Consider the following 27,615-nt stretch of genomic DNA (forward strand, 5'->3'; position numbering starts at 1 on the left):
ATCAAATGGGATTCATTCCAGGGATGCAAGGATTTTTCAACATATGCAAATCAATCAATGTGATGCACTATATCAATAGAGCCAGGGACAAAAACCATATGATTATCTCCATAGATGCAGAAAAAGCATTTGACAAAATCCAACATGCATTTATGATAAAAACACTAGAAAAAATGGGATAGATGGTCTCTACCTCAAACTGATAAAAGCCATCTATGAAAAACCAACAGCCAGTATCGTACTAAATGGCCAAAAACTGAAATCCTTCACACTAAAATCAGGAACAAGACAAGGATTCCACTATAACCACTCTTGTTCAATATATTTTTGGAAATATTAACCACAGCAATTAGACAAGGGAAAGAAATTAAAAGAATAAAGATAGGAAATGAAGAAGTCAAATGGTCATTATTTGCAGATGACATGGTACTCTATATAGAAGACCCCAAGAACCCCACCAAAAGTCTTCTAAACTTAATAACCAAATTCAGTAAAGTAGCTGGATACAAGGTCAACACACAAAAATCAATAGCTTTCCTCTACACCAATAACAGACTCACTGAGAGAGAAATAGGGCAAATAATTCCTTTTACAATAGCATCCAAAAAACTGAAATACCTAGGAATTATCCTAATGAAAGAAATCAAGGACCTCTTCTCTGAAAACTATGGCACTCTGAAAAGAGAGATTGAAGATGATATCAAAAAATGGACAGACATCCCCTGCTCCTGGGTAGGAAGGATCAAAATAGTGAAAATGGCCATACTTCCAAAACTACTATATAGATTCATTGCAATCCCAATTGAGATCCCAGCAGCATACTTCATGGACCTTGAGAAAATAATCCAAAAATTCATTTGGAACAAGAAGAGACCCAGAATAGCAAAAGCAATTCTAGGCAACAGAGACATGGCAGGGGGGTATCATCAACTTGAAACTATACTACAAAGCTATTGTGATTTTAAAAAACAGCATGGTACTGGCAAAGAAACAGAGGACCAGTGGAACAGATTAGAAGATGCAGAAACAACGCCAGACACACTCAGCCATCTCATCTTCGATAAAGGAGCCAAACACCCTCACTGGAGGAAAGATAGCCTCTTTAATAAATGGTGCTAGAAAAATTAGGTTTCAACTTGCCAAAGATTAAAACTAGACCTGTATCTCTCACCATGCACTCAACTAAAATCAAAATGGATTAAGGATCTAAATATTAAAATAGAAACTCTGAACCAGCTGGAGCAGAGGTTAGGTAGATCTCTTGAAGACATCAGTGTAGGAAAAGATTTTATGAACAAAACCTCAGTTGCCCATGAACTAGCACAAACAATCAACAAGTGGGATCTCTCCTTATTAAAAAGCTTCTGCACAACAAGAGAAACCACCAGCAGTGTGAAGAGACAACCCACAATGTGGGAAAAAAATCTTCAACTGCTGTTTCTCAGATAAAGGTCTACTATCTGGAATCTATAAAGAACTGAAAAAGATCAGACCTCCCAAATTTAAAGACCCAATCCAAAAATGGCCATCTGAAAAGAACAGACATTTCTCAGACAAAGATGTAGAAATAGCAAATAAATACATGAAAAAAGGTTCAACATCACTGGTCATTCGAGAGGTGCAAATGAAAACAACACTGAGATTCCACTTCACCCCAGAAAGAATGGCTGCTATCATGAAATCTACCAATAACAAATGCTGACGGTGCTATGGGGAAAGAGGAACCCTGCTCCACTGCTGGTGGGAGTGTAGACTGGTGCAACCACTGTGGAAATCAGTATGGAGATACCTCAAAGAACTAGGACTGGAAGTCCCATTTGACCTAGCTATTCTCCTGCTGGGCATCTTCCCCAGTGAATTAAAAGAATCATACCACAGTGATATATGTGCACCCATGTTCATAGCAGCACAATTTGTAATAGCTAAAACTTGGAACCAGCCCAAATGCCCATCAACTGGAGACTGGATCAAGAAAATGTTTTTTTTCATAAAATGGAGTACTACTCAGCCATAAACATGAGAAATTAGAGACATTTATAGATAAATGGATGCACATTGAGGCCATACTCTTAAGTGAAATAAATAGGACACACATGTATAAATACCAAATAGTTGCTCTAGTGTGAGAAACTGAAAGTGTAAATAAGGACTAAAAGGTATAATAGATAATGTGAAGTAGAAAGAAAAGGGGCAAAAGGGAAGGGGAAGTGGGAGGGGTAGGCGAAAAGAAAGAAGGGAATGGAATTAATATGAGAAAATGGAAAAATGGTAAGAAAGTCTTTGTAAATAGGGAGGGATGGAGGGGTTGAAGGGAAGGCAGGGTAAGGGGGGAAAATAAGAACCAAGAGAGATTATGTAAAGTTGCAAATTTCCAATGATGCATGTCATTATATTGTATACCTAAAATGTTCCAATGAGTAAAATGAATAATTGATAATGAGAAATAGGAAGAAAAGGTCCAAAGGGGTAGGGGTAGTGGGAGGGGCAGGGGAAGGGAAAGAACGGAAAGGAAAAATGATGAGAAATGGAAAAAATGGAAACAAAATCTTTATAAATAGGGAAGGGTGGAGGGGGTGAAGGGAGGGCTAGGAATGGGGAAAAAATAAGAACCAAGATGCATCATGTAAAGGTACAAGTTCCCAATAAGAAATGTAAATGTATTGTATATTTAAAATGTATCAATAAAAGAATTTTTAAAAATAATTAGAGATTTCTTCTCAGTTGTTGGTCAACTCCTTAGAAAGTGACTAGTAGGTGAGGGCTGAAGTGGTTATGCCTGTAACTCTGGCCCCAATCCCTGAAGTTGTTCCTAAACCTACCAGAAGAGGTATCAGGAAGGGAGCTCAGTGTTGTCAAGTGTGAGCCTGGGCTGAGATTGGAAAGTCAGTGTCCCCAGGGACAATGTTCCACAAAATGAGAAAATGCTGAAAGAGGACAGACAGAAATGGTTTCGGACACAATAGTGATGTACAATGGCTCCTTTATCTTCCTCCTGTGCATTCAGTGTGAAGGATATGGCTGCTTCTATAAGAGGGGATGGTTGTCCTATGTGAATCTGTTGGGTAGCACCTTGAGTTTTGTTTTCTTAGTGTAAGAGAAACCTGTTTATACCAATTAGTAACCACTCCTGTGAGCCTTTGAGATTGGGTAGGTGGAAGGGGTTGAGGCTGCCAGGCACTGAACAGAAGGCCAACATATTTAGGCCTTTTTCCAGGATACTTTCTAGCCATCATTTAGGGGCAATTGGAAGAGGGCTAAAGTTCCTTGCCAGCAGTCTTCTCTGGTCTTACTTGCTAGCAGGAGGTCATCTACATATTGTGGCTGAGTGCAGTTCAGTCTTTTCCTGGGAAAAGCACCCAGTTCAGCAGCTAGAGCTCCATCAAATAGCATGGGGGAGTTTTTAAAGCCTTGAGAAAGTCTTGTCCAGGTTAACTGTGTCTTTTCCCCTGTATTGTGGGTCTTCCCATTTGAAATCAAAGAGTGGCTGGCTTGGGAAGCCAGCCAAAGGCATCTTTAAGATCCAGGTAGGTGAACCAAGTCCACTCAAGGTGGTAGTAGACTCTGCAGGGTGTAGGGGTTTGGAACTACTGGATTCAGAGTAACTGTGGCATTGTTGATTGCCCAGAGGTCCTGTACTGGCCAGTGCCCATTTCTGCCTGGCTTTTTAACTGGCAGCAGTGGCCTGTTCCAAGGGGACTGGCATTCTTTAAGGATCCCTGCACCCCACAGCCTGCTGAGTATTCCTGGATTCCAAGTCGTGCCTCTCTAGGTATAGCATATTGTCTCAGTCTGACAGGCTTTGCCCCTGGTTTAAGTTCTTCCAGGATTAGGGGCTGCTTCTTGGCCATCCTTGCCATCCAGGCCACACCTCTAGAAATGCCTCAAGTAACCTTGGGGGGTCTTCCTGATTTGCAGTGTGCAATTTCAATTTGTCCTCTCTGGGGATGGTTACAGACAGTATCAGTCCTTTTCATGCATCTAGGGTCAGGTATCTGTCCATGAAGGGGATTCAGGGGGCTGGGGTGGGTCATAGTAGGTGTTCAATTAGTCACTCACTCCAAAGGGCATGAAGGTGGAGGAGGCTTCAGGGTAGCACCAATCTTCCTTGTACACTCCTACATGGCACCTGACCTGCTACCATCCCTGCTGCCATTGATAGGGCATATAGCTGACAAGAACAGCATCTCTGGAGCCTCCAGACTCCAGACAAATGAGGTGCACTGGAAATGCTTGAGCATATCAGCACTGAGCCTCCTCATTCAGTGACAAGAGCAGGTGCTTGTTCTTGCCCTGGAAATTGAAAGTGAGGACATATTCACCCCAAATCACCTTGGTCTAATGAACCAGGAAGACACCATGGGAGTTAGTGCCTCCTTCCAGCATTAACTGGGTGGGCTTGAGTCATAAGAACATCCCATGGAATCAAGTTTATCCTGAGAGAGGCTGGTCCCTCTTCCTCCCTCTGGCTCCTGGAACAGGAATGACCCTGTGGCTGTTTCCAGAATGTCCAGAGTAGGATAGGGGGTTGAGAGAGGATGAAATGTCCCTGCTGGGGGGCTCTCCTTAATGGGGATGTCAGGGGAGCAACTCAGGGGGAAGCAGTTCCATGGAATCAAAATGGGAGGCTACTATGGAGGCTGAACTGGAGGAGATAAGATTCGGAGGGCCAGTCTACTGGGCCCTCAAACACCCCCTGAAATAGGTGGTCTTTGATCTAGCTGGGGCCTCCAGAGTATGACAGAGTGTGTTGTTTCCAGTTCAGAAGATCAGTTGTGGCAAAGGGCTGATAGTAGAGAGTAGCAGGAACAAGCTGGACAGTGCTGTCATCTAGGAAGTGGGGTGGAGGTCGGGTCTCACAGACAGGCAGCTGGATAGCTGGGGTTTGAACCGACTGCAGATACCTGGTTAGAGATGTCTCAGGAGAAGCAACCTCTTTGTCACATGGGACAGTGAATGGGCCTGAAGTTGGAGCTAGGAGGGATGGATAAAGTGGAGGGCTGGCCAGAGATGGAGATGGGCCCATCAGAGGATTTTGAAGAGGGTGGTAGGTCTGAAGATGGGCTAACAGGTGAAGATTTTGAAGGTGACAGGCTCTCCAGAAGAACCAGAACCAGTGGTGAGGGCAAAGATGGCAACTCTGGAGCATAAGGTGGTGGCAAAGAATCTTTTTCTGGTGGGTCCTGATGAATTGGCTTTTGGGGGGTCTAGGAGAGGTGGCCACAGTTTTAGACTACAAAAACCTGACTCTGTCCCTTCCTACCAACACAGAATCAGAACCAGGGTGGTAAGGTCTGAGCAACCTCTAATCAAGAGTCAATATAGGGGAACTGGTCGAGGTAGCCTGGCTTATCACTGACAACTCTCCAGACTGCACACACAATCTGGACATCCAGAGTTCCTTCATGGGACCACCCTACATTAAACTGGAGCCAATCTATTTCACAAAGGGTCCACAACCTTTCTGGCTTTAGTTTAATTCCATATTCCACTTAATCCCTTCTTAAAATTTTTGACCATGCAGTCCAAGACAGTGGGTTTACTATGGTTGTTACCCATGTATATGAGGTGCCTTTGAATGGTGCTACAACAGACAAAGGAAGGGTGCCTCCTAATGGAGCCCACACAGGTGTCCTCCTGGCTCCTGCATCCCCCACAGGAGCTTAGGCACATTTTGGCTAAGGTACATGGGTAATACCCTGCATGGTCAGCCTCCCATTATAGGAGGTGAGTCACTGTTATGCCTTACAACACCACCATGGAACTGCAGGTTAGGACCCAATCAAATTCCATAGCCAAGGACTTGGAGCCACATGGATCAGTCATTGAGGACAGTGCCCAGAACTACATTCACTCACACACACACACACACACACACACACACACACACACACACACACACACACAGAGTCATTCAGATGTTAAAACATTCCATTCTCCCTTCAAGAGATCCCTGACTGAAGTCTCTGACTTGAGACAGTGAGAGGTGATCAGCCTCTCCTTCTGTCCAATGAGACAGACCTGACTGGGTTTTGAACTGGTCCTTGGGGCCTTACTTTATCATTAAGTCCTGAAGGGATGTTTTAGTTCACCTCTTCTCTTGAGTCTGGTCAGTAGAAACAAGCACAATTGTTGGTCACCTCACTCAATGAAGGAGGAACCACCAAACAGGCCAGAGGAGTACAATCTCATTCTTCAGTTCTTTGGAGAGGGCTCCCAGCAGCCACTCTCCAACTCTGAATGGGTAGCTCAAAGGGCTAGCACAATCAGCTTTCCAGTCAGGGAACCAAGAGTTGTGGCATAGTGGAATAGCTCAGTATTACAGCCAAGTGCTACAGCTCCAGTGCTACAGCTCAAGTGCTTAAAGCTACAGCAATATGAAGACTTGGGAATCCAAAAGTTTCTTGTAAAGATAGCAAAAAACCTTTATTAACTGGCTGGCTCAGAGGAGTTTGTCCATTTCAAATTCTGAGTGCTGGGCAAAAATGGAAGCAGTTTTATATAGAGATGTAGGAGGTTGGGCCAATGTGCTGAGCAACCATGTTCACAGAAATGAAGAGGCAGAGTTAACAGAATATTCTTGAAACATCTGGTAGGAATATCATGCAGCTCAAACAGTTACAGAACACTTTGATACATTGGGCAGGAACACCATGCAGCTCAAAAGGTTTCATTTCTGGAATAGAAAATTTTATAAAGAAAAAGACATGGAGGGAGAAAGCTTGCCCTATTGTGTATTATTGCTCCATCAAAAGGAGCCTGGGAGGACTCTCTTTTAACTTCAATCTTTGTCCTAGCAAACCTTTTCAAGGGGTTTATTTACCTGTTTCTGCCCAGTAAATTTATCAGTCAGCTAAGATTTGTAACAATGGACCCTTGTTCAAAGCCTTTTCTTTTTCTTTTTTTCCTGTCTTGGTATGAGAGGTATTTTTCCAGCCCTCCAGGGGCTGGCATTCTGGCATTTTTCCTAGTAGACTATCTGGAAGAATGTCACTGGGAGAATTTTTCCTTGTTTGTTTTCGAAGGCCTAGAAATTTTATTCACCACTTCAGCTGATCCTGGTGCCTGAGTTTCCGTTTGTACTCAACTTCCCCTGCTGGAAGTTTCTTGTACATTCTGTGCGCTCCACCCTTGCAATGAAGGTTCTTGTGTACCTCTCAGTCACACACACAGTCGACCTTTGAAATGTCCCAAACAACCACCAAGCCAGTACTTTATTTTTTTAATATTGTTATTTAATTTTATTGGTACATTTTAGATATACATAATGACCACATTCACCATAGAGAATTTGTACCTGTACATGTAATAAAGTACAGTTTTCCGACCTTGGCCCATGCATTAGATTGCTTAGTTGCCATGGTTCCTTTTTTATTTCCCCTGTGTTGGTTTCACTGTCTTCAGAACAAAGTGTCAAGTTCCCAGGGTGGGTCTAAGGTTGGCAGTCCACCCTCAGATTTTAGGGGCCTTGTCCCTCTCTTCAACATAGAAAATAAAGAGGAATGAGAAGACAATGCAAAGTAGAGTAAAGAATATTAACCAAAAAAGATACAAAGCCACTCCAAGGAGTAGGGGGTCCAGGCCTTGGTAACTGCTAAGTGTGGGAAGCAGTCCTGAATTATGGAGTTGAGGTGGTGGTCCCTCCCTCTGGGGCAGCCCCTTCTGATTGGTTAAACTGATAGAGAAACTTGGGTATGAATTTGAAACAATTAGGGTAGATAATGTTACAAAAGCAAAACCACAGACTGTCTGTTATTTACATATTCCAAACAGGAACTCTGTAGAGGTTGTTTTCCTCCTAAATTCTAAAGGATTTGTATCCTTTTTCTGACCCTAAGGGTTCCCCCATTCCACTACATTCCCCTCTCTGGAAATAATCTTCTAATTGCTTGGGATTAAGAGTGACAACTGTTTTGGCTATTTTTGGCTGAAAGGTGGCACCATTTAGGGCAGTGGATGATGTCCATCAGGACACTGATCAAACAGGCCATGGTAGAAGGAAGGAGGAACCTCCATGGTTGGCTCCATCTGGAGGACCATTTTTACAGTATTGATATGATCTGAAATGAACTGGGTAAGACAGTTAATCACAAAGGGGCCAAAAAGGCACAGCAATAATATAGTAGCCAAGGGTCCCAAGAAAGGGAGGAGCCACAGGGATACCCCTTTTTCTAACCCAAGAAGATCTCCTCTTCTGCTAAAAAAGGTCTGAAGTTTTCTATAGTTTCTGCCCAGAGATGGACTATCTGGGCAGAGAAGGCCACTTAAAAATGGGGTGGGATGTGTTTCCCTCTCCACTGGGACCTGATCCATGTGGCACAGAATCTCTGAGTGAGCCCCCAATTGTGAGAAATGACTTTACTTCTCCTGACCCAAAGAAAGGACTTTAGAGCCAGGGAGAGCAGCAGAAGTGAGATTTCTATTTCTCATTCTTCCAAGAATTGGGTGTCAGCACAAGTAGACTGACATATCACCAGAGCAGTTTCAGTGAGCAAATGGACTCCTAGCACACAGTTCTGTCCACCTCTTAATACACAGCTCCGTCCTTTCCTCATTGGCTTGAGTACTCCAGGTACCATTGCTGCGTCTGTACCCTTGGTCCATGCCCAGTGTAAACATTTTGTGGATTTTTAAAGCAAATGATTAAACTATAGGATTTAGCTTTATCCTGAAAGTAGACTATTTTAAGTTTTTATTTCTTATAGTACTGAACATGAGGAAGGCATTTTATAGTTTTGGAGTCAGAAGCCCAAGACAGGACTCAATGGGCTAAAAAGATGTTGTCAGGCCACATTCCCAACTGGAAGATCTAGGAGAGAATCTGACTCTTGCTTTTACCCCTTCCTAAAAGTATCCTGCAATTCCTTGGCCAGGTTCACTATCCTCTGTTCCCATAGCTAGCAATATTCAATCTTCCAGAAACTGCTACCAGAATCACATCAGTCTCTGAAGTTTCTCTATCTGCTTCCCAGGTGTCTACACTGAGAACTCTCAGTCCACACTAATGATGGATGTGATTTTGTATTTCATAGATTCTACCTTTCAATCTTTAAATTAATCCCAATTGATTAATTAATTAATCCCAATTAATAGAATTCAGTGTTTTGGAAGGAGAAACTTTGTGCCCCTATAGAAACAATGTGCTACCTAATCCAATTTATTTATTCATTTTAAATTGGAATTGAGCACTCACTTTTGGGCACAGATACACAGCAAAGAAGAACAATCTCATAGACCAGTGATGGTGAAACTTTGTAGAGACTGAGTGCCAAACTATAACACAAAACTCACTTATTTATCACAAAGTACAACCTGAATACTGATATTTTAGTTTAGAAAAAACAACTCATATGTTAACATCTTTTGTCTCAAAAGAAAAACACATAACACATGTGCCATAGGTTCACTATGACTGTCACAGACCAATAAAAATTGTTTAAATACTCTGAAAAATCTTCAAATTGCCTGCATGAATTGCCCCTTCCTAACTTGCTTGGTCTGCTGGTGTCTGTGACAATCAACTATACAGATGTGCTGGGTGTTACCTGAGTAAGAGCAAGGAGTGGTGTAGGCTGTGCCAAGTAAAGTTACAGTGGGATTCCCCAAGAATTTTACCTGTAATTGGGATATCTATAGAATTTGAATAATACAAATAGCCATAAGTTTTTAAAATTAATTTTTATTTCAATGTAATACAAGTAAATATTAATAAAGAAAATATTTTTATAATACTCTTCTTACTTCTATGAACAAATAAAACAAAATTTCATAACAAATTAATTAAAGAATAACAATAGTTAATACATATTAATTGTGTACCATAATCTTAAAAGAATGGCCAAAATGTTAGAGAACAAGTCATAGAAAAAAGGACTCGTAACAAAAAAGAAACAAATAGATAATAGCACAAAACATTCTTTTCAATGAACTAAGTGGACCTAGTGGTATAAATGAAATAAATTAGCATATATATTGAAATATTTTTAAAATCATGGAATATATAATTTGGGCAATTATTAGAACTTCTCCCTACTTCTCCCTGTTTCTCTATGTTCTTTTTTTTTATGTTTTCTTTAACATTTAATAGAAACTATGTACAATAAACTTTTACTGTATTTTACATAAGCTAGCCACTGTAAAAATTTACATAGATTAGAAGGAAAATAGATGGTTAAGGAGGGCCCAGTCCTGTGGGATATTTTCTCAGAGCATGAAAGTCAGAGTTCAGCTAGGGAAAAGGGTTCAGGCTCTCAGATTAAGAAGATTTAAAAAAAAAAAAAAAAAAAAAAAAAAAAAGCTAAAATGCAGGCCTTTAGGTAGATAACCAGATGATGGGACCACCAATATTTCAAAGACACCATTCCTAAACACAGCCCCATCTAGTCATAAGTATTTTTTAAATGAAAAAAAATTTTTTCTTAAGAAACAGAGTAATGTGAATAGTTTCTGATGTCCATATTAAAGGAAACATGCATATGAGCATCTGAAACATCTAGAGCAGTGGTGTCAAACCTAGGACACATGTGCTTCAGTGGGCACACAAAGCCCTCTGTTGGCATGTGAGCCAAGTCTCCCCAGAATTACCCCAGGAACTGAACATCAGATAACAGCACACATAGGGGGCGGTGTTGGGACTTTGCATTAAATAACTGGGTTTAGGGTTGCAATTTGGGCACTTGGTGTCTAAAAGGTTCACCATCACTGATCTACAGCATTTATCCAAGGAGTAGGGGGCAGTGTAGTTCAGGTCTATTTGTGGTGAGGGAAGGCTGACTACACAGTGCTATGGGAATATCCAAGGGAATTGAATCTGTCCTATAATCTAAATACACTTGTTTATACATAGCTGTGTATATGTCAAAACCAATAGAAATATATACTAAAATAGAGGCTTTACTCTTGTCAACTTCATCTAAAAGGAAAGAAAATATCTGATTGAGCATAAACTCTACCTCTGAGCTTCTTGGAAGCCAACAAAAGGAAGATACTATATTTACTTATGTACTTCTTATCTTAGGAGAAAGAATTCCAGTACCTAATATGGCTAATAATTTTCCTAATACAAGAGTTAAACATAATTACTATCTGAGAGAATTGTACAGGAGTTATTAGTTAGTTGGGTAATATTATACTTCAGCTAGCTGCTGAAATCATTCAGAATCTCAGCCCTGTCTGTACCCAGATGGAAATAAATCTGCTCTTTTCCTTATATAAAGCCTGTGCCCAGGTGGTCTCTCTTACAGTGTTTGTAACACCCAGCCCTCCACGTGTGGTTCCCATTGATACAGCCCAGACAGAGACACTGCCAGTTTGAAGGAGCCCACCTGCCATATTAAAGTAATATAGGTTTCATTTTACTTAGGTCACAGGCAGTACCCAGAGGACATGTTAGCAAGTCACAGAGGACACATCGGAAATCCACAAGCCCACCGTTTCTCTCATCCACCCCCTCAAAAGCCCACCAAAAAACTCTATTTAAAAAGTTTCTTAACTTGAAAGAGACACCTTCTCTGTTCTTCTAATACAGAGAGGGCCCTCTCAGCTTTAGCAATAAGCCTGCTTGGACTGTTGAGTTCTTGCCCCTTCTTTCTCACTCACCCATCCTTGGCTGCTGTGTTTCAAGTTCTTGTACAGAACTTTGGAAACTCTTGATGTCTGGACCAATGTCCGGAGAGTCAGAGGAGACTGGTCTGGTTGGGATGAAGAAGGGATTTTTTTTTCCTTCTTTGTTTTTAATTGCTGTGTTCAGGATTGAACCCAGCACCCTTGCTTACTAGTGAAGTACGATACCAATGAGCTATACCCACAGCCCCAGAACTGGGATTTTCTTGAGCTCTCCAGGTGGATTTAGTGAGATCTGCTCTGACTCCTTCCTACTACCTGTGTTTCTTATCAGGTCTCCTCTCCTCCCCTGCATCTACACGATGAGTTTCTTTCTTGATCTCTGAATGTGCTGAGTTCTTTGCCCCCTCAGAGCCTCATGACTCCTCATTACCCTGCCAAAAGGCTATCACCCCTGCTCATCAGGCTTGAGTTCCTTTGCATGATGCCCCTTGCCATGGTCAGAGCCTGGACTGTTCTTTCCCATTAGAAATCTGAGGCTTGGAGGGGTAGGAGTTTAAAGATGAGACTCTTCCACCCCTTGCCATAATTGGAAACATTATCACATATGAATTGTACTGCTACCAGGGCCAGTCTCCTCTTCACTGTGAACAAGAAAATCTCAGATATGTAAAAATAACTCCTGCCCTTCATGTCGCTGATTCGTAAGCCAGCCCAGGGTGAGTTGAGTGAAGTGTTTCCCTTGAGGGTAAAATTTAAGAAGGTCCCCATAATTTGTTCATTCATATGAATAATTTTAAAACTGGCTTTTATATGTTGATTTTATGGAATACTAATTATTTTTATTGGACCAGTAGCATTTGTTTAATACCTATTTTCTTCAACTTGAATGAAAGCAGATATTTGCTATTTTTTGTCTTTTGATAACAGCCAGTATGAATGTAATGGGATAGAATTTCAATATACTTCTGATTTGTATTTCCCTGTTGGTTAAAGATGTTAAACAATTTTTCATGTAGTTATTAGCTATCTGTATTTCCTTTTCTGAGAAGTGTCTATTCAACTCATTTGCCCATTTGTTGATTATATTACTTCTTCTTTTAGTGTCAAATTTTCTAACTTTTGTATATGTTCTGGATATTGATACTCTGTCTAGAAATAGCTACAAGATTTTGTCCCATTCTGTGGACTTTCCTTTCCCCTCTATTGATTGTTGCCTGTGCTGTGTTCAGCCTTTTTAATTTGACATAATTCCATTTGTCAATTTTTGCTGTTAATTCCTGAACTAGAGAAGTCATATTCAGAAAATCAATGATTATACCAATATCTTTAAGTGTTTTAATTATATTTTTCTTTACTGCTGCCAAAGTTTCAGTTCTTATGTTAAGGTCTTTGATCTATTTTGAATTGATTAATGTACAAGTGAGAGATAAAAAGCTATTTCATGACCTTGTCAAAGTGCATTATTCCATCACCGTGTGTTTGTATATTTTCTGCAATTTCTTTTGCTGTTATTTCTAGTTTCATTCTGTTATGTTGATAAGATGCAAGAAATTAAGTCAAGAAATCTTTTATTTGTTACTATTTGCCTCATTGACTTAAGTATACTCTATTTTAGAGGCAGTTTCATGAACTGATTAAAAGAATGTGTATTCTGCACCTGTTGAAGGAAATATTCTGTAGATGTCTGTTAACTCCATTTGATCTATATTGACATTTAACCCTAATGTTTCTTTGTGGGTTGTTTTGCTTTGTTTTGGGTCTGGAAGATCTATGTATTGGTGAAAATAGGGTACTGAAATTATACACTATAATTGGAATTTGGCCTAGCACTCCCTTTATGTCCTACAGTGTTTGTCCAATAGATGTGGGTTCTCCAAAAGTTTGAAATATATATATTTATGATCTTCATGATGGATTTCTTTCTTTATCAATCTGTGGTGACTTAATCTCTTCAAACTAACTTTTGGCTGAAATCTGTTTTGTCAGGTATGAGTATAGCTACTCTTGGTTGTTTTTGGATTCCACTTATTTGGAATCTAATTCTCTAACTTCAATTTTCAATCTCTGTATGTCACTGTAGTGAAGTGGATGTCTTGTATACAGAAAATAGGTAAATCTTGTTTCAATCCAATTGCTAGTTCAATTTGGATTGAGTATTATTACAGAAAAATGTGTACTAGTTCCTCTCATTTTGTTTTTCTTCTGATTATTTTGAATTATCTATATTTTTTCTTTCTTTCTTATTCATTTTAGAAGTTTCTTCATTTAATGAACTGGTCATGTTTCATTCTTTCCTAATTTTCATTTTCATTTCTACTGTTCTAGAAAGATTTATTCTTTCCTGTACTCTCAAGTCTGTGTTTATCTGACTTCTCTTCTTGTATGAGTCCTTTAAATATATTCTGTACTGACCCCCAGTACCAGGAAAAGCAAATAAATAAATTCTGTAGCCAGATGTGGAGTTGCACCCATTATCTCAGCACTTGGACGACTGAGGCAGAGGAATTGGTATGAGTTCGAGGCCAGCTTGGGCTACATAGTGAGTTCAAGGCCAGCCTAAACTTCATAGTGAAACCCTGTCTCAAAAAAAAAGGGGGGGGGGGGGATCCAGCAAACCCTCCAAGGAATAGATTAAAAAAATGAAACCTCTCAGATAGGAAGCTGCAAGTTCAGGGCTGTGTGAAGAGCAGGCAGCTGGCACAGTAAGACTCACTGACTCGGCCTGGGAGGAGGTTTGCGTGAAAGGCTAAAGCACTGTGGCAGATTATTATTTTCAGAATATATGTATCTCTGACAGGAATAAGCCACCACATCTTCAGACTGAAGGCCATTTATGATGAGAGTGAAATCTGTCCCAAAACCACTGCCAATGAATCAGTTAGGGACCCCAGGCACCCTGGTGTATGCATGGTAGATAAGTGGTTTGGGACCTTGTACTGGTTTCTGCTAATACCAGGCTATAGCAATGCTAATGTTCTGACTAGTAGATAGTGAGCCTATCTGCTAGGACAGCAGCAAGGGAATCTGGAGACTGGGTCATTACTATGCCCCCTTTGGCACCTGTAATCAGAAATAAACAATGATCATGCATAGCAACACACACTGTATCAAATGCACACTGAAATATGTTGCTTAAAATGCACTTTTGAATGGTATCATAAGTCCTAAGAAATCATGATTAGGTAACATGTTGGAAACAGTTACTTTTCCCACTACAATTTAAAATTATTTTTTTTCAGGTTTAACATAGATATTTCTCCAAAAGGATTACAATGTTTCAATTTCTACCAGAGACCCAGAGCAATAGTGATGAGATGACCTGAGTCTCTGACACCATTTTCCCACCCCTGTCTGCTCAATACAGCTCAGTTCTCATTGCAAAGACCTCCTTTATAAAATTTCATCAGCTGGACTGGGCACCACATGAGGAGCACATGCAAAGCAAACAGCAAATGAGAAAGCACATTGCGTAAGTAGTGGGCTGGAAAAGTATCTGATAAAAATCAAGAGCCAAGGATAGTATCACAGTGTCCTTGTGTGATTAGGAAATACATAGTAGTCACCTTAGAAGTTCTAAGATCAACTTAGAAGCAGTACAATGGAAAGCTTTTTTCCCTGTGTATTTGTGATTTAGTTTTAGTTTCCATTACTACTAAAGCAAGAATCCATCTTTCCAGAACCCCTGCCTTTTCTTCAGGGCAGCTTTCCACCTTCTGCTTTTTCCTCCTTACAAATTAAGCATCTTCCTTTCTTAAACTCTGTCCCTCTATTTCTTTATTGGTAAGGAGTTTATGATCCCAGCTGGCTGCTCAACCCAGCAGTGCTCATCCAGATGCAACAAAAATAAACCTTTCCTCCTTTAACTTGTGGGTGTTGGGTATTTTGTCCCAACCACAACAAAGTAACTAAACTAATATGAAAACCATCACACTATGTCAAATATACAGTGTAAACAGAGAACAAAAAAATAAAGAATTTTATTATTGGGATCCATGATACCTATTTGTATCATTATTGGCCTTTGACACAGCTTACATAATAAATCATAATTAAAAGTTTTGTTTTAACATCCTCACATCCTTATATCTAGGTCAGAATGTGCCTTTCTTCTTGGGGCCCTTGATCCACTGGCTGCTGTGGTGAAAAGTGGGCAGATGTTGGCCATATTTTAAAGGCAAAACAAATAAGCTTTGCTTATGATTGTGAGAGCAAAGTAAAGTCCAGAACAACTGCTGCATATGTTTGTACCTGAGCAAAGAGAGAACTTGAGATGGGGTCTTCTGATGGGAATGGTTGAAGGAAAGCAACAGAACTTTGAATGAAACACTCTAGAATTCTGAGATGTCACCGACCTCCAACTGCAATATCTCTGAGGCAGGGATTGTGGAGTTGAGGGAAGCAGTCTGAGCTGGAGGAGCAAATTTGGGGATACAGGGTGAGATCCCCACACAGTGAGTATAAATAGATGAGGGCAGACTGGCCCCTGGAAGTTAACCCAATACACAGAAGTCAAAGACAAAAGGAAAAAAACAACAAAGGAGACACAGGATTGGCCATCAAGTTAGAAACTGAACTGAAAGGGAGGGATGTTGCAGAGTCAACACAATGTTCTTAGTTTACAAATGTAAAATTAAAATGTTGAATGAAAAGAAAAATTTATTTAAGACTGGTTATTATTAAGTGGTCCAAATACTCTTTCATTTACAGATTCACATCTCTCCCTGGGCAGATGGAAGATTTGAAAGGTTACTTTTCAAAAGAAGAATGTGAAAAATGTTATACTAATGCCAAGGGAGAGAATGATATAGAAGAATATCCAGATGTTAAAGTAATAACCAGTAATGAAGTACATCTGTTAGATTTTAATGGGATGTCTTCTGTCTGTGAAGTACAGTGCACCAGAGAGGGCAGTCCTGGAGCTCAAGCAAACAGCCTCCACAGGAAGATGTGCTCCAGTGCCAGCTCTGACCCCAGAGACTCGGCTCTGACAGCAGTGGCTAGTGTGTGGGCACTGGAGAGGAGGAGCTCTTTTCCCAGACTCACCTCTGACCTCACACCTAGTGCAAGTGCTGTTTAAGTGCTATGTGACAGGAAACCACCCCTCTTTGAGGCCTGTTCATCTAAAACAACATAGGTTTCTTCTTGGAGAAGAACAAACAAACAAAAGAAGTGGCTTCTTGCTTCTCTCTGTGGGTCAAGATCGTGCACTGCAAGTTCCATGGAAGATTGACATCAACTTACCACTTTTTAAATATCTTGAAATATTTTGCCTGCTATGCTGTGATCTAGTTCAAAGACTGTAGAACTGCTTGCAATATCTCAGAGTACTGAAGCTGTGAAGAATTTGAAATCTCATCTGTCCCATTATTTTAATCTATATGTAGGAAACAGGCTCAAACAAAACATTGTTGTCCAAGGTCATTTGTTTAGTTCATCAAACTTGATTCCTGGTGCTTTTCACATCATTTGAACCCACTTTCTTACCCATCCCTGTGCTCAGCCATGTACAGCACACAAGCCATTCTGCACATTACACCAAGTCTACTGTCTCGCACTCTGATGATCTTGCATTACATTATGATGCTACTTTCAACTTGCCAAGTCGCTACACTTAGTGGCAGAAACGCGAGAAAATACACTGAATCAAAAAATCTTCCAAATATTGTACTGCTACAACAAACAAACCATCCTTACTGACATTTCTTTATTCACAACATAGATACTATTTTTACTGAAAATGCTACAATTTTACTTAGAAAATTCTACAAAGTTACTTAAATTGTTTTACACTAAGGTGTTTTTACTGATTTTGATTTTTTCAACATTGCACTGAAATATTATTTATCTGAATAACCTATATATGCTATTTTATTTACCCCTCATGACAACTTTACGAGATAAGGACAACATTTATAGAATGAGAAATTGGGGCTTGGGAAAGTTAAATAATTTACCTAAATTGACACACAATTTATTAAATCCAGAATCAGTATTCCAGGCCTATCTCTGAGCCCATTTCCCATTCACCACAACACACATCCACCACCTGTGAGGAAACCTGCTGGCCAGACAAAGCCATCGCCCAGCTTACAGAATGGTTAGGTTTCTGGTTGCAATTATTTATCTATTTTTGTTTTCCAGTTTGAATCTAGGTCCTCAGAGAACACATTATGCATAGTTTTAATCATCTGAAACTTGCTGAGCTTTGTTGTGATACCAAGTATAAAATAATGTTGGTATATTTTCCAGTATTTCAGGAATGTTGATTTACCAATTGTGATAAAAAAAAAACAACCACAGTGACTAATAAAATATATACCATAGACCCAAGAGAGAGCAAAGACACACTGTACCAGGAACATTTGACCTTTCAGCTCCCTAGCTAATCCATTAATTAGATTGTGTTGAAGGTCTGATTCTACAAAGGCCAACTCCACTTAAGGTGAGGAGGGGCACACTCCTAAATTGCTGGATGACTGAACTTTGGATTTTCTCTCCCCTTTCACATGTATTTAATATCTCTTTAGATAAAACTGACTAGTTTTATTTATGAAATCTTAAAATTTAGAAGTCTAAAGGAGATATCATTCCAGTATCTGTATTTTTTCTCCTCTAGCTTCAGACGTTTATATAACATTGAAACACTTTCAGATTCCTGCTAGTATAGTAAAGGGTGTTTAAAAATAGAATCATAGCCATAAGAGTGTTAGTATCATATATAGAGAGAACAATTGTCCTAGTACATACAGATTTCCTTCATTTGCTGTTTGAGTTGATTTCAGTTATGTTTGGAGAATCAAGGAACATTCTTAGAACACCTCTCTCTGACCCATGTTGATGCTAATTATGTAGTGCACCAAAGCTGTCACTAGGGCAAGATTGACTATCAGGAAAATTGAACCCCATCCCTTCAGAATTAGGCTTGTTACCAGGTTTCCCTGAGTCATTGACAGACTTCTGCTGGACATATGCCAACCCACCTGCACAACATATTTTTGTTTCTCTTATAAATCATGCATTGCATAATTTGTGATAACTTAAAAATATATTCTGTGTTCTTAGAATACAGTGCCCTAAAATGGTCCTTATGACCTGCAGAATTGAGCACATCTCCAGGTATTTATTTCATGAGCAGTAAAATTAAAGTGTTTAACCTTAAATTTGATATCTGACATTTGAAATATTAAGATTTTTTGAATTGTCATCATATAAGCTTACTAAAAATATTAGGGTTTTTCCTTAGCCAAGTCATGCAATAATTGAATGTACCTCAAATTTTTAAAGACAGGAGGGAAGTTGGGGACTTATATTCAGATTGATGATAATAAGTAACCAATGATTTTTTTAAAAACATAATGAATGCTTAAATTCTTTAAAATTTATTACAGTAAAAGTCAATACTATTAATCTCTAGCTCATTGAACGCGCCGGCAGCTTTGGAGGTTTTGTGTGATTTCCTTGCCAGTAGAACTGGGCCTACACTCAGGCAACCATGTCGAAGGGACCTGCAGTTGGCATTGATCTTGGCACCACCTCCTCCTATGTGGGTGTCTTCCAGCACGGGAAGGTAGAGATAATCACCAATGATCAGGGAAACCGAACCACCCCAAGTTATGTCGATTTCACTGACACCGAATGACTGATTGGCGATGCTGCAAAAAATCAAGTTGCAATGAACCCCACCAACACAGTTTTTGATGCCAAGCATCTGATTGGATGAAGATTTGATGATGCTGTAGTCCTGTCTGATATGAAGCATTGGCCCTTCATGGTGGTGAATGATGCAGGCCGACCCAAGGTTCAGGTCGAATACAAAGGAGAGATGAAGAGCTTCTATCCAGAGGAAGTATCTTCTATGGTGCTGACAAAGATGAAGGAAATTGCAGAAGCTTATCTTGGGAAAACTGTTACCAATGCTGTGGTTACTGTGCCAGCTTACTTTAATGACTCTCAGAATCAAGCAACCAGAGATGCTGGAACTATCGCTGGTCTTAATGTACTTAGAATTATCAATGAGCCAACAGCTGCTGCTATTGCTTATGGCTTAGACAAAAAGGTTGGAGCTGAAAGAAATGTGCTGATTTTTTATTTAGGACATGACACTTTTGATGTGTCAATCCTCACTATTAAAGATAGAATCTTTCAGGTGAAATCTGCAGCTGGAGACACCCACTTAGGTGGAGAAGACTTTGACAACCAAATGGTCAACCATTTTATTGCTGAGTTCAAGCACAAGCATAAGAAAGACATCAGTGAGAACAAGAGAGCTGTCCGCCGTCTCCGTACTGCATGTGAACGAACTAAGAGAACCCTCTCTGCCAGCACCCAAGCCAGTATTGAGATTGATTCCCTCTATGAAGTAATTGACTTCTATACCTCCATTACTCATGCTTGATTTGAAAAGTTGAGTGCTGACGTGTTCCATGGCACTCTGGACCCTGTAGAGAAGGCTCTTCGAGATGCCAAACTGGACAAGTCACAGATCCATGACATTGTCCCGGTGGGTTGTTCTACCCATATCCCTAAGATCCAGAAGCTTCTATAAGATTTCTTCAATGGAAAATAATTGAATAAGAGCATCAACCCTGATGAGGCTGTTGCTTATGGTCCAGCTGTTCAGGCAGCCATTCTGTCTGGAGATAAGTCTGAAAATGTTCAAGATTTGCTGCTCTTGGATGTCACTCCTCTTTCCCTTGGTATCGAAACTGCTGGTGGAGTCATGACAGTCCTCATCAAATGCAATACTACCATTCCTACCAAGCAGACACAAACCTTCACTACCTACTCTGACAACCAGCCTGGTGTGCTTATTCAGGTATATGAAGGTGAACATGCCATGACTAAGGATAACAACCTGCTTGGCAAGTTTGAACTCACAGGCATACCTCCTGCACCCCGTGGTGTTCCTCAGACTGAGGTCACCTTTGATATTGATGCCAATGGCATCCTCAGTGTCTCTGCTGTTGACAAGAGTACAGGGAAAGAGAACAAGATTACCATCACTAATGACAAGGGCCATTTGAGCAAGGAGGACATAGAGCATATGGTCCAGGAAGCAGAGAAGTACAAAGCTGAAGATGAGAAGCAGAGGGATAAGGTGTCCTCCAAGAATTCACTAGAGTCCTATGCTTTCAATATGAAAGCAGCCGTTGAAGATGAGAAACTTCAGGGCAAGATCAATGATGAAGATAAACAAGATTCTTGATAAGTGTAATGATATCATCAACTGGCTGGATAAGAATCAGACTGCAGAGAAGGAAGAATTTGAACATCAGCAGAAGGAGTTGGAGAAAGTCTGCAATCCCATCTTTACCAAGCTGTACCAGAGTGTAGGTGGCATGCCTTGAGAATACCTGGGGGCTTCCCTGGTTGGGGAGCTCCTCCTTCTGGTGGTGCTTCCTTAGGGCCTACCACTGAAGAGACTGATTAAGCCAACCCTAAGTATAAACTTAGCATTGTTGCACACACTAAAACATTGAAGGACCTAAATTTGTAGCAAATTCTGTGGCAGTTGTTAAAATTTAACTGCTACAGTAAAGTACTGGGCATTCTCAATACTTGAACATGGAACATGTGCACAGGGAAAAGATAACATTGCACCTTATAAGCACTGTATTATAAGTGGAAATGCAATGTCTTCAACAAAACTATTTAAAATTTTTTTTAAAACTCTAAATTACTTTTCTGATCCCAAGACACAATTTCCAAAACTAACAACTTGAAGGAGGAGAAGTTTATTTGGCTCATGGTTTCAGTCCATTGCCAATTAGTTCCAAGGAAGAAACAGCATGGCCTAGGGGGATGACGGCGGAAAGCTGCTCATCTCATGGCAGCCAGGAAGCAGAGAGTAAAGAAAGGAGCCAGGAAAGAAGATACACCCTTCCAGGTCATAGCCCCAGTGACTTTCCTCTTACTACCAGGCCCTACCTCCTAACAGCACAGTTAGCTCTGAATTCATTCATAGATTAATCCACTAATGAGAATAGTGCCCTCATGATCCAATCACCTTCCAAAAGCCTCATCTCTGAACACATGAACATTTAGGGGGGACATTCTAGATCTAAACCATAACATTCTGTTCCTGGACCCCAAAAGACTCATGTTCATCTCATTGCAAAACGCAGTTAGTCCATCTCTAAAAGTCACCAGTCCTAATAGTCGTAGCACTGCTGAAAAGTCTAAGTCCAAAGTCTCCTCTAAGATTCAAAGCTAATTCCTAACTGTGAATCCCTGCAAAACTCAAAAAAGAAAGTTAAACACTGCAAACATACAATGGCACAGGGTAAATATTCCCATTCCAAAAGGAAGAAATAGGGGAATAGAAAGGGATGGAACCAAAGTAAGACCAAAACCCCACAGGGCAAACATTAGGTTCTGTGCCTCTATGTCCAGCACCCAGGCAAGTTGTAGTTGAAACGTGCACTCCAAGGGGCTTGGGCAGCCCTGCCCCTACCGCATTGAGAGAGCTGCATCCCTTGTGGCCTATTTCTTGGGGTCGCTCCACTCACTGCCTGTGTTTTTCTCAGCAGATGTTTCACATTGCTGGCTTCTCCAGTTTCCTGGGGTCTCCACTGCACTCTCAGCTTTACTCTCACAACTTCAGGTACTGCCTCCTTAGGGCCACACTGCCTGGCCTCCCAGGCCTTGTAAAATCTGGGTAGAAAACTCTATGATCTCTTAACTTCTATATTCTGCATGTCTAAAACTGGCACCATGGGGATGATGCCAAAGTCTGGTGCTAGCCTGAGCAGTAGCCAGGCCCCCTTGGATCTTGGCTGCAGTGGCCTCTACATGAATAGATGACTGAACTCAAGCAAATATTTTCCTCTGTGGCCCTGAATGAGCAAGGCACACTGGGCTTTTTTTTTAAACTCATACAAACATTTAATCTATCTCTGCCCAGGGGCAGTGGGTGAGAGGGATGTACAGAGAGCTCCAGGAATGGGGGCAGTGGCAAGCAGGGGGGCCTCTGGTGGGAAGACAGTATCCCAGAGGCCATGGGATAAGGAGGCCTCCAGAAGGCAAGGCCCTGGTCCAGGGCTGGCCTGCTTCTTAGAAATCACATGAGAAGTCAGGGTCAGCTGGGGAGGTAATTTTGGAAACTGCCACCCCAAGGCAAGCTGGGATGCCTGGAGGCCACAGCAGGCCTCCCGCAAAATCTGTTACTAAAACACATGTAGGATGGCCAGAAGGAGAACTTCAAGAGCTTTCTGAGGACCTTAGAGAAAGAGCTTGAGTGGCAGGGATGGGTTACTGTGGCCCCTGCTTGAATCTGGCTCACACCCATACTAGTCCCCAAAGAGGAAAGCAGTGCCAGGGCTGTGCTTGTTGGGCAGAGATGGCAACTGCACAAGTCAACAGATTTAAATTTTAAAATAATAAAAATAACAATGTGAAAGAAAAAGACAACCCCTGTCTCAAACAAGCCCATAACACCACCCTGCCCACTCGTGGACAGGGGAGCAGAGGCTGGAAAAGGGGGAAAGGGCAAGCACCATGGCAGGGGCGAAATCCAGGCTGGCCTCAGCATCTGTCCCATCTGTCATTTGTTTACCCATGTGCACAGGATTAGCTTTCAGATTTATTGCCCTTTTTTGCAAGTGGCCTAGAGTGGGGGAAACAGTGTCATGGCTTGGTCTTGGAGTCCTCCTGGATATTCCAGATTACTAGGTGCATGTAAGTACTGGCATCCTCCCTGCAGCTATGCCCAGCCACATTGTCCTGAATGATCTGTCTGAGGCAGTCAGCTCTGAGCTTCCAGAAAGAGTGCTTGTAGGGGGTGGCCTAGGTGGTGTGGGGACAGCATGGCCATGTCTGCTTCAGTGATATAGATGACCTTCAAGGGCAGGTCACTCTCCAGGCTGTGCCCAGTGAGGATGGTGTTAGTGCTAAACATGCTCAGCAGGATGGCTGCACATCCTGCAGTATGATGCTCATGTTCCAGAGATCATCCTCTGTTATCCTGGAGAATGTGGTGGTATAGTCCTCAATCTCATTCTCAGGCTTGACAAAGGTGCCATACACCACTTGCATATCGGTGCCCACCACCATAACACAGGTCAGCTCCAGGCCACACATGGTGTAAGAGGTCTTGCAGTCGAAGGCATAGATCCCTGTGTGGGTGTCTTTCTCAAAGGTCCTCATGAAGTCCTCAAGATTCTCCTTCTGGCCTTCCTGCACATGTTGTGGCAAGAGATTCTGCAGGAGGAATCCTTGTGATTCTCCTCAGCTGTGAAGATGATAATACCACCTGGCCTCTGAGAGTGGGAGAAGGGGTGGCTGTTCTTGAGCTGCTCCTGGGTAAGCAGGTATCCCTGAGGCAGCTTTACAGGGTGGCCCCTTTCTGGTCTTCCACATGGCACCTTCTGGCCAGCTGAACAAGAAGCTGGTCTTGGCAGCCATCTTGCCCCCCAGCACCACTACATAGGATCCAATCCTATCACTGGGTTTGCTGATGCTGGGTACAGCACTAGAGGCCAGGCCTCTCTGTTTCATGAGTGTTCATTGACATTCAGGTAGATTTTCTTCCCAGGGCTGTGATAGTAGGCTACCCTCTCATTCAGGACCTTCTTAATAGCCTCCTGGTTATGGGAAGACCCACAGGCACTCAGTGAACAGGCTGAGATAGCACTGGTGGGTGGCAGTGAAGACCTTGCCCCCAAACTCTTTTAGGATAATGGGTTTCTTTAAACTCTGTAGATGGACTATTTGTGATGCTCTTGGTCGGGGGGATGGTGGTAGTGGTCTTGGATGCCATCCCTGCTGGTATGCAGGCCTTCAGCATGGCCTGCTGGGCTTAGGGTCATGGAGTGCTTGGCTGCTGCTGGCTAAGAGGGTCCTCTTGGCACCTGTGGGGGCTATGGTTAAGTGGGGATGGGGCACATGTGTGAGATATGGACAGAGGTAGGTTTCTCTAGCTGTTGCAACGCAACCTATAGACAGCTGGCCAACACCCTCTGTACCTGGTGGGACCATGGGGAACACACATCCTGTGCCATGGGGACCCAGGCTGAGAGCACAGCCAAGCCCCTGGGTGGGGGGAGGCCTCTGCCTCCTTACTTTGCTTGGCAAAATATGACATTCTCTTCTGCTCCAGAAACAGAGTGGTCAGGCCTATGTGCCCTTTCTTGCTCTTCTTGTCCTTGGAAGGCTGCTGTGCCAGCAGTCCTTGTCCTCTGTCTTCACACCAGTGGATTTATTGAAGATCTCCAGCCACTCCTTTATGGGGGCTAAAAGTCCACTTACTTCTCCAGGGCCAAGTAGTCCACATCCTCCTCCTCTGCCACCTCCCTGGACCCTGAGGAGGTGGAGGACGAGGAGGAAAAGGACGAGCAGGAAGATGTTGAGGCCATGGTGTACTGGTGGTAGGAAGCTAGGGAGTGGAGTAGAGGTAGGCAGCAGGGAAGCTTTGAGCCACTTGGGCAGCTGCATTTTGGAGAAATCCAGGCTGGAGTCCAAGTTTCAGTCTGAATCCAAGTCCAAGCTGAGGATGGGGAGGGTGGGGGCCAGATCCATGGTTCCCCAGGCTCCTGTCCTGGGTCTTCATCTTTATTCTCACCCCCAAAGAGCTCAGCAAGGCCCAGGCTCCTGTTCTTCAGCTTGCAGGCTTCCTGGGAGGCATCCTTGTCCATTGAGCAGGGCTTAGGCTCCCCGCCTTCCCAGCTGGAGCCTTCCTTCCACCCTTCCTCTCTGGCAGCTCCTGGGGGCTGGGACAAGAGTCTCAAACCCGGGACCTGCACCAGGGGGTGGCCAGTCTTCCCTTTCTCTGACTAGCCAGTAGGTGGCTGAAAATGGATTTTTCTTGGTCCTGCTCAGCCTCACCCTCTGAGCCTCTCAGCCTTGTGCTGCTGTAGGCTGCTGGCCTGCCAGTTCCTCTTTTATGGCCCAGACTTATTCTAGTCTGCCTTCAGTCCCAGTTCATTGTCTTGTTTTCTTAAGGGACTTCTTGTGACTGGGAGTGGATGGAGTCACATTCTTCTTCTTGGGTTTGTCCTCCTTGGGCTGCCTCTATCCTGCAAGGCCCTGGCTAGGAAGCCAGACTAGGCTGAAGATACCATGTCCAGGCTCTTCCGGGGCTGCCCAAGGTCCCCTGTGTCATACTGCACAGTTATCTCTTTGATCTCCCTCAGGTCACCCTCCTCAGACTCTGAGACTTCCCTAGAGGTTGGTTTCCCAAGGGGCTTACTCTTAGGGCCAGGCCCAGCCTTGGGGATGGGGGACAGTCTGGCCCTTTGCTGCCTGGGGGCACAATAGTGTCATCTTCTGAGTCTGAGAACCTGGCATCACAGCCACCAAAGGAGTCACAGGACTTTTTGATGGTGGGCATGTAGAGCTCAGTGTCATGGGGGCCCTCGGGCCCCTTAGTGGCCCTCTTGTCCCTGGAGCTGACCCTGATGAGGTGCCAGGCTGAATAGGTAGATAGAGGCTCATACTCCAGAACAAGACCCTGTCCCAGAAAAAAAGTTTGGTCAATCAGTGAGGAAATTGATTAGTTAGGGTTTTTAATAAATGTATGTTTATTACTATTCATATAATAAAAGCCCAAGGCATCTTATGTTTAGTGTGCACCCACTTGAGGCCTGACTAGAAGGCAGAACTCCACTCCCCAGGAAAGGTAACTAAGAAGAAGGAGCTCAGCCACTGGCCACTAGAGGGCAGAGTAGGGAAGTAGCAGCCCTGCCCACACACACACACACACACACACACACACACACACACACACACACACACACACACACACACACCAGCAATTTTCCTCTGGAAACTGCAGGTGCCTTCGGGTTATCCTGGGCTACTGTATTTCTTCATTCAATACCCATTTCTTAACAACTAAATATTTTATTCCAAGAGATTAAAATGACAGATTAAAGACCAGCAGTAAAATACAGCCTTTCTGGGAACATGTATTGGAGACACCTGGAAAACAACTTGGTGAAGAAAAGAGTAGATCTCTGGGAATTAGGAGGAAGCTGAGAGAAAAACTAGAAACCACAAAGAAGCTGCAGAAATGAAGCACAATATACAGAAAAAACAAAGCAGATTGAAAACCTAACCCTAGCTCCCAGGGAAAGGAACCTGTCTCCTCTAATAGAAAGTAAGCTTGGAGAAGTTCTGCAGCTCCAGGGAGCAACAGCAGTTGGGGTAGCAGTGCTAGCCTCAAGAAAAGCCCACAGTTATTGTAAACTCCAAAAGACAATGTGGAGCTTCACTCTGAAAATGGCTCCTTCTGCATGGCAGAATGGAAGGAGTTGAAGAAGAAACCCAGTGTAGTACCTGCCATATTTGACAGTGTTTAATCAGGAGCCATTTTGAGAAGGAATTAATTGTTTAAGGCTGAGTTACAGAACAACTACAAAATATCTGCACTTTGGGGGTCCTGGTATTATAGACAGCTGTTAGAAATATTATAGGCCATTGATGTGGACCAGTCACAATATGTATAGATTGGTGGGGGCCAAACTACAGGTCCCAAAGTCATGAGGCAGACATTGACTTGTCTCAGGAATAGGGAAGTCTTTGTGGAAGGCTGCAGGCTTCCTGGCTAGGTGGGATGTAATCCCATAACTTCAGCATTCCTGAGGCAAGATGACACCTGCTGAAGATAAGACAAAGAAAGCAAGTGCCCAGATATGGAGAAAGATCTTAACTTACTGCTTTCGTGATGCTAAACTTGTTCCTCATTCTACTACCTCCTTCTTACTGCAGCCACTGTTCCAGTAAAAGTATACTACGCTCCCCCTGTGGTTCTCACTGGCTAAAAAGGTCAAGCTAAAGAGGTCTTGTCTTTTGCCCAGTCTGAGGCACTGACCTCCTGGGTCCCTGTACTTGCAAATTTGTCTTGTCTTTCTCTAACCCTCACCACTGTACCCCACTGATCAGGCAACCAAGGGTCTGATCTGCACTCAGTAACTGGCACCTGAACAGGGACTTAAATTGAGGCCTGAGAGGGAAGACCCAGCAGAGTGGAGCAGAGGAAACAAGGTGACAAGGGATTCTGTGGGACAAAGTCAGAGACATCCAAGAGAAAGTGAAAGGTAAGCATTTGGCACCATG

General features: G+C 42.4%; 3 pseudogenes and 1 gene segment (V, D, J or C); 1 reads left to right on the forward strand and 3 right to left on the reverse strand.

The window, feature by feature from the left end:
- The window catches only part of LOC101714356 (immunoglobulin kappa variable 4-1-like), a 411,261-nt gene that overhangs the window by 358,856 nt on the left and 24,790 nt on the right, over positions 1-27,615 (forward strand).
- LOC110349023 (SH2B adapter protein 1-like) lies at positions 24-19,321 on the reverse strand (annotated as a pseudogene).
- Positions 23,188-25,193, reverse strand: LOC101724168 (RNA exonuclease 1 homolog pseudogene; annotated as a pseudogene).
- Positions 25,480-26,047, reverse strand: LOC110349024 (RNA exonuclease 1 homolog pseudogene; annotated as a pseudogene).

Source organism: Heterocephalus glaber, unplaced genomic scaffold (genome assembly GCF_053883595.1).
Source record: "Heterocephalus glaber isolate CG9 unplaced genomic scaffold, H.glaber_assembly_v1.0 deba00000470, whole genome shotgun sequence".
Lineage (NCBI taxonomy): Eukaryota > Metazoa > Chordata > Mammalia > Rodentia > Bathyergidae > Heterocephalus > Heterocephalus glaber.